Source organism: Sturnira hondurensis, unplaced genomic scaffold, assembly GCF_014824575.4.
Source record: "Sturnira hondurensis isolate 20B ecotype Veracruz unplaced genomic scaffold, ASM1482457v3 Scaffold0008860, whole genome shotgun sequence".
In the NCBI taxonomy this organism is placed as follows: domain Eukaryota; kingdom Metazoa; phylum Chordata; class Mammalia; order Chiroptera; family Phyllostomidae; genus Sturnira; species Sturnira hondurensis.
Window position 1 is genome coordinate 5,272,884 of NW_028081491.1, and position 14,722 is coordinate 5,287,605.

Here is a 14,722-nt window from a genome sequence, read left to right on the forward strand (position 1 = left end):
ACCTGTATGCAGAAAACTACACAACACTGAAGAAAGAAATCAAGGAAGACACAAACAAATGGAAACATATACCATGTTCATGGATTGGAAGAATTAACATCATCAAAATGTCCATACTACCCAAAGCAATTTACAGGTTCAATGCAATACCTATTAAAGTACCAATGGCATATTTCACAGACATAGAACAAACACTTCAAAAATTTATATGGAACCATAAATGACCCCGAATAGCAGCCACAATTTTGAGAAAGAAGAACAAAGTAGAAGGGATCACAATACCTGACATCAAACTGTATTACAAGGCCACTGTGATCAAAACAGCCTGGTACTGGCATAAAAACAGGCACATAGACCAATGGAATAGAACAGAGAGCCCAGAATTAAACCCAACTCTCTATAGTCAATTAATATTCGACAAATGCGGCAATGGCATAAAATGGAGTAAAAATAGCCTCTTCAACAAATGATGCTTGAGAACTGGCCAGCTATGTGCAAAAAAATAGGGAAACTTGAGCACCGACTTACACCATACACCAAAATAAATTCAAGGTAGATGAAAGACTTAAACATAAGTTGTGACACCATGAAAATCCTAGGGGAGAATATTGGCAGGAAAATCTCAGATATTTCATGCAGCAACATTTTTACTGATATGTCCCCTAGAGCAAGGAGTATAAAGGAAAGAGTAAACAAATGGGATCTCATCGAAATTAAAAGCTTCTGCACAGCTAAAGAAAACAAGATTAAGATAAAAGGATAACCAACTGTTTGGGAAAACATATTTGCCAATGATACCTCAGACAAAGATTTAATCTCCAAAATACACAAAGAACTTACACAACTCCACTCTAAGAAGATAAGCAACGCAGGTAGTTTAAAGAGTGAGAGAGAGAGAGAACACATGTCCAAAGGAAGTAAAATGTCAATGAACAATTATCTATCAATAATAACGTTAAATGTAAGTGCAGTAAACACTTCCATCAAAACACAGACAATAGCTGAATGGATAAGAACACATCACCCACACATATACTCCCTATAAGAGATAGGCACCTCAAAACAAAAGACCTACATAGACTGAAAGTGAAGGGCTGAAAAAAAAATATTCCAGGCAAATGTACAGGAAAAAGAAGCCAGGATAGCAATACTCATATCAGACAAAACAGACTTCAAAACAAGGTCCATAAAATGAGACCCAGAAGGTCATTTCATAATTCTCAAGGGAAGCATACATCAAAAAACATAAACACTGTAAATATATATGCACCTAAAATAGGAACACACAAATGCATAAGGAAATCTTGGAGGACTCCGAGAAAGATATTGACAGCAACACAATTATAATTGGGCATTTTGACACCCTATGGTCAAAAATGAATAGATCTTTCAAGCAAAATATCAACGAAAATATTGCAGCGTTAAACAAGGTACTAGACGACTGGACTTAGCTAATATATACAGAACCTTTCATCCCAAAGTAGCTGAATACACATCCTTTTCAATGGACATGGAACATTTTCAAAGATAGAATACATGAAAGGACACAAAACAAACCTCATAAAACTCAAGAAAATTGAAATCATATCAAGCGTTTTCTCTCACCACAAGGGACTGAAACTAGAAACAAAATTTAAGGAAAAAACTAAAAAACACTCAAACTCATGGCGACTGAATAGAATGCTATTAAATAATGAATGGGTCAAGAATAAGATCAAGAAAAAAGTAAAAAAGTTTATAGAAACAAATGAAAACTAACTCACAACAACCCAAAACTTAAGGGACACAGCATAGGCAGTCCTGCAGGGTAGTTCATAGTGCTACAGGCCTATCTAAAAAAGAGAGAAACATTTCAAATAAACAACCTACCACTACAGCTACAAGAACTGGAGGAACAACAACAAAGACAGCCTACAGCAAGTAGAAGGAAGGAAACAACAATCAGAGCGCAAGCGAATGATACAGAGGCTAAAGAAACAATTTGAAATAAGCTGACAGTGACCAGAGTGGAGAGGGGAAGAAATTTCAGGGCAACAGGGAAAAGGTTTACAGGAACAAGTACAAAAGACACATGGAGAAAAAGCTGGGGGGGGGGTTTAAAATGGGAGGGAGGTGGGGAGGGGTGGGGGATGTACTGGAATGGGAGTTAAAGACATAAAACTGTACTTGAGCAGCAATTAAAATAAATTTAAAAAATAAAGATCAATAACTCCAGGAGCTGGTTTTTTGAAAAGATAAACAAAATTGACAAGCCTTTAAGTAGGCTCAAGAAGAAAAAGAGAGAGAGGACCCAAATAAACTCAATCAGAAATGAAAGAGGAGAGATTACAACTGACACCACAGAAATACAAAGGATTGTAAGAAATTACTATGAAGAACTTTATGCCAAAATATTTGAAAACTTAGGTGAAATGGACAAATTTCTAGGAAAATATGATCTTCCAAAACTGAATGAAGAAGCCAAAAGCCTGAACAGACCAATGACCGCAGATGAAATTGAAGCAGTAATCAAAAAACTCCCAACACAGAAAAGCCCTGGGCCAGATGCTTTCACAGGACAATTTTACAAAATATTTAAGGAAGAGCTAACCCCTATCCTTCACATACTATTTCAATAAATCCAAGATGAAAAACTCCCAAACCCTGTTTATGAAGCCAGCATCATCCTTACCCTAAAACCAGGTAAGGACACAACCAAGAAAGAAAAATTCAGGCCAATATTGCTGATGAACATACATACTAAAATCCTCAACAAAATATTGGCAAACCACATTCAGCAATACATTAAAAAGATCATACACCATGACCAAGTGTGATTCATCCCAGGGATGCAAGGATGGTTCAATATTCATAAATCAGTGAGTGTAATACATCATATAAACAAAAGCAAAGACAAAAATCACATGATCATATAGATGTGGGAAAAGCATTTGATAAGGTAAAGAACCCATTTATGATCAAAACACACAGCAAAGTGGGAATCGAAGGGACATTTCTCAATATAATAAAGGCCATATATGAGAAACCTACAGCTGACATACTCAATTAGCAAAAACTTAAAGCTTTCCCACTAAAATAATGAACAAGACAAGGATGTCTACTTTCACTACTCCTATTCATCACAATATTGGAAGTCTTAGCCACAGGAATCAGACAACAAAAAGAAATGAAAAGCATCCAAATTGGAAAGGAGGAAGAAAAGCTGTCATTGTTTGCACATGACATAATAGTGTATATAGAAAATTCTATAGACTGCACCCAAAAACTACTCAACCTAATAAATGACTTTGGCAAAATAGTGGGATACAAATCAAATGCATTTTGTACACCAACAATGAAATATCAGAAACAGAAATCAGAGGAAAAAATCTGATTAGCTGTAGCCCGAAGAAAAATAAAATACCTAGAAATAGATCTAATCAAGGATGTAAACAACCTGTACTCAGAAAACTACACAACACTGAATAATAAAATTAAGGAAGAGAGAAATAAATGGAAGCATTTACCATGTTCATGTATTGGAAGAATTAACATCAACAAAATTTCCATACTACCCAAAGCAATTTGTAGATTCAATGCAATCCTTATTAAAATGCCAGTGACATATTTCACACATATAAAACAGCATTAGAGCATACACATAGATCAATGAAACAGAATAGAGAGCTCAGATGCAAATTCAATGCTCTATGGTCAATTAATATTTGACAAAGTGGGCAGAAGGATAAATTGGGTAAAAATAATGGTGTTGTGAGTTCTGGACAGCTACACGTAAAAAAGTAAAACTTAATCACCAATGTACAGTATACACAAAAATAAAGTCAAGGTGGATAAAAGATTTAAATATAAGTCATGACACCATAAAAATCCTAGAGGAAAACAGAGGCAGGAAAATCTCAGATATTCCACACAGCAATATTTTCACCAATATGTCCCCTAGAGCAAGGGACATAAAGGAAAGGATAAACAAATGTGACCTCATCAAAATAAACAGCTTCTGCACAGCTAAAAAAAATCAGCAAAACGAAAAATGAACCAACTTCATGGGAAAACATATTTGCCAATGATACCTCAGACAAGGGTTTTTCTCCAAAATATATAAAGAACTCACATGACTCCACATCAGGAAGACAAACAACCCAATTAAAAAATGGGAAAAAGACCTGAAGAGACACTTCTCCAGGGAGGACATACAGATGGCCCAGAGACATATAAAAAGTTACTTAGCATCACTAGCTGTCAGAGAAATGCAAATCAAAACTACCATGAGATACTACTTCACACCAGTCAGAATGGCCATAATAAACAAATCAACAAACAAGTGTTGGAGAGTATGTAAAGAAAAGGATAGTGCACTGTTAGTGGGAATGCAGACTGGTGCTGCCACTGTGGAAAACAGTCAGAATTTTCTCAGAAAATTAAAAATGAGACTGTCTTTTGACCCAGCAATTCCACTGCTGGATTATATCTTAAGAACCCTGAAACACCAATCTAAAAGAACCTACACACCCCAATGTTCATAGCAGCACAATTTACAATAGCCAAGTGCTGGGAGCAACCTAAGTGCCCATCAATAAATGAATGGATTAAAGAACTACGATACATTTACATGATGGAATACTACAAAGCTGAAATAAAGAAGGAGTTCCTCCATTTTGAGGCAGCATAGATGGACCTGGAGAGCATTATGTTAAGTGAAATAAACCAGTTGGTGAAGGACAAATACCATATGATTTCACCTTCAACTGGAACCTAATCAGCAAAACAACAAGCAAGCAAAATATAACTAGAGATATTGAAATTAAGAACAAACTGACAGTAACCAGAGGGGAGGTGGGAGGGGATAGTGAGGATAAAGAAGAGACAGGTTTTCAGGAACAACTATAAAGGACACATGGACAAAACCAAAGGTGTAGGAATCAGGGAGGTAGGTGGGGATGGCTTTGGTGGTGGGAGTGGTGGGAGAAAATGGAGACAACTGTACTTGAACAACAATAAAATATTTTTAAATATTAAATAAATATATAAATAAACAAATCTAAATTAAAAGATTCAAAAAATCTTCAAAAAGTTGGAAACTAAGCAAAATACTTTATTATGAAGGAAGAACTTTGAAGGAAACATCAATGAATATGTGGAACTGAATGAAAATAAAATGCAATGTATATCAAATAACCAGTGAAATACTGCTAAACTAGTGGTGAAGGGAAATTTTATCACACTAAATGTATATATTAGAAAAGAGTAATTGTCTTTGTAAGGAGAGACCAATAAATTCAAAACAAGAGGAATGAAGGAAATAAGAAGGAGCAGAAATGAATTCAATTGAAAACAACAAAACAATGGAAACTATTAGTAAAACAAATAGTTGATTTTTGAAAATATCAATAAATTTGGCACAAAAAATGCATTTAAACAAAAAGCAGCATTTATTCAGGATAATATATCTCATAATCTGGGAAAAGAAGGGAGATTCCTCAACTTGATAAGGGATGTCTATCAAAAAAAATAGTGCAAGACTGAATGCTCCCATCCCAAAGCAAGATGTTCTTTTCCTAGGATCACTAGCACTGCCCTTAGCAAGGGACTCTGACACATTTCTGCCAAGCTTCCAGTCCATTGTTCTGATACAAAAAGCACAAGACCATTCAAATAAGGGATATGTGTTTCCATCTTCTCCTCCAGACTCAGATAATAGATTCAAATAATGTTCTATTATAACCATGTATTAAATGCAAATTATTTCTTTAATGAATGGTTTATGTTTTGCAAAGATGCACAGCAGGAGTAATGCTTCTATAAACCATGTTTTTATTACAAAGGGAATGACTGTTTTTCATGTGGCATAAATCCAAGGGTTTGGAAAATGATTGTATATAACACAGCAGTGAACATAGGGGTGCTTATGTTCTTTTGAATTAGTGTTTTGGGTTCCTTCCGATATATTCCCAGAAGTGAGATAGCTGGGTCAAATGTCAAATGCACTTTAAATTTTTTGATGTATCTTCATACCACTCCCCCAAGTGGCTGTGCCAACCTGCTTTTCCACCAACGGTGCAAAAGGATTCTTCTTTCTCCACATCCTCGCCAGCACCTGTTCTTTGTTGATTTATTAATGATGGCCATTCTAACAGGTGTGAGATGATATCTCATTGTGGTTTCATTTTGCATTTTTCTGGGAATTAGTGATGTTGAGCATCTTTTCATATGTCTATTCACCATCTGTATGTCCTCTTTGGAGAAGTATCTATTCAGGTCTTTTACCCATTTTTTAATTGGATTGCTTGTTTGCTTGCTTGCTTTGTGATGATCTTTGTAAGTTATTTATAAATTTAGGTTGTTCACCCCTTATCAGATATTTTGGTGAAAATCTTCTCCCATTCTGTGGATTCTTTTATTTTGTTGATGATTTCCTTTGCTGTACAAAAACTTTTTAGTTTGATGTAGTTCCATTTATTTATTTATTATTTGTTTCCCTTTCATGGGGAGATATATCTGATAAAATATTGCCACAAAAAATGTCCATGTTTTCTTCTAATGTTTTTATGGTTTTGTGTCTAACATTTAAGCCTTTGGTGTATTTTCAATGTTCTTTTGTGTGGTGTAAGAAGGTGGTCTACTTTAATTTTTCTGCAGTATCTGTCCAATTTTCCACACCATTTATTTATTAACGATTGTTAGACCATCGTATGTGCTTGCTTTCTCTGTCAAATATTAACTGATGATAAAGGTGTGGGTTGACTTCTGGGCTCCCTATTCTTTTCTACTGATCTGTGTGTCTGGTTTTATGCCAGTACCATGCTGTTTTAATTACTATGGCCTGGTAGCATGGTGTGATATTAGGTAGTGTAATTCCTCCAACTTTGTTCTTTCTCGGGATTGTTGTTGTCATGCAGGGCCTTTTGTGGTGTCATATAAATTTTTGAAATGTTTGTTCTAGTCTGTGAAATATGTCTTTGGAATCTTGACAGGAATTTCATTGAATCTATAGATTGCTTTGGGTATGTGGGCATTTTAATGATGTTAATTCTTTCTATTCATGAACACAATATGTGCTTCCATATATTTGTATCTTCTATTTCTTTCTTCAGTGTCTTATAATTTTCTCAATACAGGTCTTTTATACCCTTGGTTAGGTTTATTCCTAGGTATTTTATTCTTTTTGTAGAAATTGTGAATGGCATTGTTTTCTTAATTTCCCTTTCTGCTAGTTCATTATTGGCATATAACAATGAAACTAATTTCTGGATATTAATTTTGTATCCTGCTACTGTGCTGAATTTATATATCAGTTCTAGTAGTTTCTTGGTGAAATATTAGGGGTTCTTTATGTACAGTATCATGTTATCTGCATACAATGACAGTTTTACTTCTTTCTTTCCAATTTGGATTGGAAAAAAGAAAATTCAAATCTTTTATTTCTTCTTCTTGACTGATTGCTATGGCTAGGACTTCCAATACTATGTTGAATCTGAAGTGAAGGTGGACATCCTTGTCTTCTTCCTGATCTTAAGAGGAATGCTTGTAGTTTTTGCCAATTGAGTATGGTGTTGTCAGTGGGTTTGTAATTTGTGCCCTTATTATGTTTAGGTATGTTCCCTCTGATCCAATTTTGCTGATAGTTTTTATTTTAGATGCGTGCTGGATTTATCAAATACTTCTTCTGCATCTATTGATATGATCATGTGGTCTTTATCCTTCATTTTGTTTATGTGGTGAATCATATTTATTGATTTGCAAATGTTGTACCAACCTTGAATTCTCATAAAAAATCCCACTTAATCATGGCATATAATCTTTTTTCTGCATTGCTGTATTAGGTTAGCTAGTATTTTTAGAGGGATTTAGCATCTATGTCCACCAGGGATACTGGCCTATAATTTTCTTTCTTTGTACTGTTTTTATCTGGTTTTGGAATTAGCATAATGCTAGCCTCATAAAATGGTTGAGGGAGACTTTTCTCTTCTTGAATCTTATGAAATAGTTTGAGGAGGATAGGTGTTAGCACTTCTTTGAGTGTTTGGTAAAATTCACCTGAGAGAGTTCTGGCAAAGATAGAGGCATAGGTAGAAACCCTTCACTTCCTTGCACAACCAAAAGGAGGATAATAACCAATCTAAAATCAATTAACAACCAGAAGCACCAGAAAATAAAACTTCATGGAACTCAAGAATGAAGGAATGAAGGAGAAAGGAAGAAGGAACTACTACCCTTTGCAACATCATGGATGGAACTGGAAAGCATTATGCTGAATGAAATAAGCCAGACGGTGAAAGACAAATATCATATGATCTCACCATTAACAGGAATCTAAACAAACCAAACAAGCAAGCAAAATATGACCAATGACACTCAAATATGGAACAGGCTGACAGGGTCCAGAGGGGAGAGGGGAGAGAATCATAGGGGAAAAGGGAATGGACTCACATGATCAAGTATAAAGGACACATGGACAATAACTAAGGGTGGGGGGCAGAAATGGGAGGGAGGAGGGGAGCATGGGGTGGGGGGGCAGGCAGGGTTGGGAATATAAGACAGAAACCTGTACTTGAACAAGAATTAAATTAAAAAACTATATTGAAAAAAAAGTCAACCAGAACAACCAGACTAATAAGAAAACAAGGTGAGGCCTTATGGGCAAGGCCAGCTGAGAAAAATTTCACAGGTGGGGCTGGCTGAGAAAAACTGAGGAAAGGCAGCAGACCTCGTGGGTGGGGCTGGATGAAGGCAAAACTGAGATTCAGAGTTGAATAAAGACTATGGCAATTGCTGCATTGGGAGAAACTCACAGTCCTGCATGAGAGTTGGTTGGAAAGTGGACTAGAGATGAGCAGGTGAACTGCACTGTTCCCTTTCTGGCCCCTCCCCCAAAGGCAGTGCCACAGCACAGCAAAAAGCGTTGCCCTGCCCCAGTGAATACCTAAGGCCCCACCCCCTTACAACTTAACAAGTTCACCATGACAAAGAAATATGGCCCAAATGAAAGAAAAGAGCAAAACTTCAGAAAGAGAGCTAAGTGATGAGGAGATAGCCAACTTATCTGATGGAGAATTTGAAGCCCTGGTAATCAAAATGCTCACAGAACTCATTGAGCTTGGTTACAAGATGAAAAAACAAATGAAGAATACCCAAAGTGAAATAAAACAAAATAGTCAGGGAACCAAAAGTGACAGGAAGAAATCCAGGACTCAAAGCAATGATTTGGAACAAAAAGGAAAAATAAACATACAACTGGAACAGAATGAACAAACAAAAACTCAAAAAACTGCAGAGGCTTATGAACCTCTGGGACGATCTGAAGTGTCCCAATATCTAAATTATAGGGATGCTAGAAAGAGAACAACAGCAGGAAATTGAAAACTTATTTGAACAAATAATGAGGAAAAACTTCCCCAATCTGGCAAAAGAAATAGACTTCCAGGAAGTCCAGTAAGCCCAGAGAGTCCCAGAGAAGTTGGACCCAAAGAAGAACACATTAAGGCACATCATCAAGTTACCCAAGATGAAAAATAAGAAGAGAATCTTAAAAGCAGCAAGATAAAAGGAGACAGTTAATACAAAGGAGATCCCATAAGGCTATCAGCTGATTTCTCAAAAGAGACCTTAAGTCAAGTCAAGAAGGGGCTGGAAAGAAATATTCAAGTCATGAAAGGCAAGGATCTACATCCAAGATTACTCTATTCAGCAAAACTATCATTTAGAATGAAAGGGCAGATAAAGTGCTTCCTAGGGTAAGTTCAAGTTCAAGGAGTTCATCATCATCAAGCCATTATCATATGAAATGTTAGAGGACTTATTTAAGAAAAAGAAGATAAAAATATGAACATTAAAGTGACAACAAACTCACAAATATCAACAAATAAATCTAAAAGAAAAGAAAACCAATGAACACAAAAACTAAGCAAACAACTAGAACAGGAACAAAATCAGAGAAATGGACATCACATAGAAAGATTTCATTGGGTGGGTGGGAGGGAGGAATGGGTGGAAAAGGTACAAGGAAGAAGAACCAAATTAGTAGGCATAAAATATATGGGGAGAGATAAAAATGGTGCAGGAAGCAGAGAACTCAAAGAACTTATATGTATGATCCATGGACATGAACTAAGGGGTGGGAATGCTGAATGGTTGTGGGGGTAGGAAGGAGGAGGGATAAAAGGGGAAATTGGGAAAACTGTAATAGCATAATCAATAAAGAATACTTTAAAATAAAATAAAATGAATACGGCTGAACAGCAGGGTATCAGGATCTATCTTGACTCATTAAAAAAAATTCACCTGTGAAGCCATCTGGTCCAGAGCTTTTGTTTGTTGAGAATTGTTTGATTGCTGCTTCATTTCACTGGGTGTAATCTCTATTTTCAGATTCTCTGATTCTTCCTGATTTAGTTTTGGAAGATTCTATGTTTCTAGGAATTTATCTATTTGGTCCAGGTTGTCCCATTCATTGGTATATAGTTGTTCATATTTTCTTATGACCCTTTGCATTTCTTTGGTGTCAGTTGTTATTTAGCCTTATTTCATTTCTGATTTTATTAATTGGGTCCCCTCTCTCTCTTTTTTTGTGACTCTAGCTAACAGTTTGTTAATCTTGTTTATCTTTTCCAAAGACCTGTTCATGGATTCATTCATTTCCTGTATCACTTTCTTAAACTCCATTTTATTTATTTCTGCTCTGATATTTATTATTTCCTTCCTTATACTCAGTATGGGTATTTATTGTTCTTTTTCAAGTTTCTTTAAGTGTGAATTTAGATTGTTTATTTGAGGTTTTTTTATATCAGTCAGTAATGCTATGAATTTTCCTCTTAGGGTTGTTTTCCCAGTGTTCCACAGATTAGGGATTGTTTTGTCCTCATTTTTATCTGTTTAAAGGTATCTTTTGATTTCTTTCTTAATCTTGCTATTGACCCATTCATTATTTAATAACATATTCTTTAGCTTCCACGTCTTTGTCTGCTTTTCAATGTTCTTTTTGTGGTTGACTTCTAGTTTCATGGCAGTGTGGTCAGAGAAGATGCCTGATATGATTTTAATCTTCTTAAATTTATTGAGATTTGATTCGTACCCTAACATGTGGTCTATCCTAGAAGTCATTCCATGTACACTTGAAAAGTATGTATATTCTGCTGATTTGGGGTAAGATGCTCTGATGATATCAATTAAATCCATTTGATCCAATGTTTCTCTTATGGCCACTATCTCCTTCTTGATTTTCTGCCTGAAAGTTCTATCCATTGATGTCAATAAGGGTGTTAAAATCTCTATAACTGTGTTGTTTTGATCTCTCCTTTATGTCCATCAAGATTTGCTTCACATATTTAGTGTTCCTATGTTGGGTGTGTAAATGTTTACTAGGGTTATTTTCTCTTTTTGCATTGTACCCTATATCATTATGTAGTGCCCTTCTTTGTCTCTTATTGTAGCCTTGGTTTTAAAGTCTATTTTGTCAGATATAAGTTTTGCAACCCCAGCATTTTTTCCATTCTATTGAAATGGAAAGATGTATTTTTCATTTTTTCATTAAATGAAATGTATTTTCCCACCCCTTTATCTTTAGTCTCACAAAATCTTCCATCTGTAATGTTTCACTTGGAGGTAGCATGTATATGGGTCTTGTTTTCTTATCCATTCAGCTACCTTTTGTCTTTTGCTTTGGAGCATTTAAGCCATTTACATTTAAGATGATTATTGATAGATATATATTTAGTGACATTTTATTGTTATACTGTTTTCATCTATATATTTTTTGCCTCTCCCTTCTTCTTTTTCTTAAACCAAGCCCTTTAACATTTGTTGCAGTGCTGGTTTGGTGTTAACAAACTACTTTAGCTTTTTCTTATCTGGAAGCTCCTTATTTTTCCTTCAATTTTAAATGATATTCTTCTGGGTAAACTGTCCAGGTAATATCCTGGGTAAAGGTCTTTGATTTCCATTACCCTGAATATTTCATGCCACTGCCTTCTAGCCTGAAATATTCCTGTTGAGAAATCGCATGACAGTCTAATTGGTGCTCTCTTTTATATAACTACCTGCTTTTATGTTGTGGCTTTTAGGATGCTCTCTTTGTCTTTAAGCCTTGTCATTTTAATTATGATGTGTCTTGGTGTAGGCTTCTTTGTGTCCAACTTGTTTGGGACCCTCTGAGTTTTCTGGACTCATGTGTTTTTTCCTTCAGTGATTTGGGAAGTTTTTGATCATTATTTCTTCAAATAGGTTTTCAATCGTTTGCTTGTTCTCTTCTCCTTCTGGTTTTCTAATATGTGGATGTCGTTATGCTTAATGTTGTTCAAAAAGTTTCCTAAGCTTCCTCATTTTATTTATTTATTTTTCTTTTTGCTACCCTGCCTGGGTGGGGGGTTTTTCCATCTTGTCTTCCAAATTATTGATTTGATGTTCTGCTTCTACTAGCCCTTTTCTTTATTCCTTTCTGGGTATTATTTATATCAGATATTGCAATCTTTATTTCTGACTTGTTCTTTTTTATGGTTTCTATGTCTTTTTTTTCATAGAGTATCCTTATAATCATTACTCTAAACTTTCTGTCTGATAAATTGCATGCTTGCATTTCATCTGGTTCTTCTTTTAGAGAATTCTCTTTTTCTTTCATTTGGGATCTGTTTATTTGTCTTCCCATTTTGGCTGGTTCTTTGTATTTGTTTTTGTGTATTAGGTAGATCTGCAAAGACTGGGGTAGGCATTTGTCCAATGCTCCTGTGACTTGCCCTGGTCAACCTGTTTGGAACTATCAGTGGTCCACAGCATGTAGTTCCCTAAGTTGGGCCTGTGTGCATACAGAAGAACTAGGATGCACAACAAGGCTGGCTTTTATCCACACCAGGCCCTGGGGAGGGTCAGCTGAAATCTAATAGAGCTTCCAGAAATCTGTCTTAGTTGGTAAACTAATCATTGATATAGCTTCAGGATATAATCAGCAGCCTGGCTTAAGCTCTACAGGGTGGGGGCAGAGTAATTCCTGTGGATAGAGCTCTTGCTTCCCCTTGGGCTGATGCCACTCAGAGAAGAGTGCTCTGCCTGAGAAACAGGTCTCCTGCGGTGTGAGGAATGAGTCAGCGTAGGGATCCTGGTGGCTGTTCTTTCAGGTCTTTCTCCAGAGACACCAATCCTAGACTCTTTTCAAGCACCTCTAGTCCACTCTGCCCTCCCTCTGACAGAGCCCAGGGTAAGTGGCTGCAAAATCTCTCACAAAAAGAGATTTTGTGTGTTGGCCTTTTAAAAGGCTCTCTGATTCTCCAGCCATCTCTCACTAGGGCTAACAGAAACCCTGCTGCTTTTCACAGCTGGGTATTATCTGGTCACTTGCTGGCTCTGGTTCTGTAGACTGAGGAGCCCAGCTTGGGGTTTAGACCCCACATTTCTCAGGGGGAACCACCTGGCCATTGAAATATCCCTCCGAAACTTCAGCTGCTGTCTGTGGAAGCCCAGCCAGCCCTCCTGTATCTCCTCTGCGCTTCCTGCTAGTCCTGTTGCAGTGATGTTGTTTCTTTCATCTGTCTGTATTTATAAGGCTTCTCTCCAGCTAGTGTTCAGTTGATTATTCAGGATGATTTGTGTACAATTTTGTTGCAATTTCAGATCAGTCCTGGGAGAAAGTTAGTGTAGTTTCTAATTACTCCTTCACCATCTTGGTTCTTATGAGCTTTTTAATTTTTTAAAGAAATTGCTAAAAAAAAAAAGGGAAATTGCTGTTAATCTGAACAGAATGAAGCTGAGATGAAAAATAGCCTATGAGGGTTAGAAACTTGTGTCTTTGTTTATAATATCCAAGTCGGTCAAAATAATGCATGTTCCATAATCTTCTATTTTAGATACAATATTTAAGTCATAAAGTTCTACCCAGCCTCTATTTCCTGAATAAGCATCTGCTAATAGAACTCTATGAATGATCAGAGACTAGCAATTTTTATCAGTTAATTGTTAGCAAAGATTCTTGGATAATAAAGTTTTGGTAATATAGGAGTGGAGTGTAGACAAACTTATGAATGGTGTTTCCTGAGAGAAGAGCTTATCAGAGGTGAGGACTAGAATTTGCGAAAGAAAATAAACCTATACTGTTTGTAAAATAGGGCCAGTTCACATAGCTATGTCCACAAAAACTTATCACCGTCCTGTTCAGAACTCAAAATGCAAGGAAGTCTCCTACCTAGGTTTTTATAAAGTCCATATTTAAAAATATGAGCTTCATCAATAGCACGGATAGAATTAGAGAGTATTATGCTAAGTGAAATAAGCCAGGCGGTGAAAAAAATAATACCTTATGATCTCACCTATAAGTGGAACCTAGTCATCAAAATAAACAAGCGAGCAAAACAGAACCAGAGACAAGAAAACAAAGAACAATCTGACAGTGATTAGAAGGGTGAGGGAAAGGAGACAATGAGGGAAATAAAGGAAAGGGTCAATCAAGAAACATGTATAAAGGACCCATGGACAAAGACAATAGGCAAGAGATTAAATGTGAGAGGGAGGGTGGGCAGAGCAGGTGAGAGCAATCAGGAAAAATGGGGACAACTATAATCAAACAACAATAAAAGAAATTTTAAGAAAAAGAAAACAGCCCTGGCTTGTGTGGCTCAGTGGATTGAATGGCAGCCTGTGAACCAAAGGGTCACTGGTTTGATTCCCAGTCTGGGCACATGCCTGGGTTATATAGACCAGGTCCCTAGTAAGGGACTCATGAGAAGCAACCACAGATTGATGT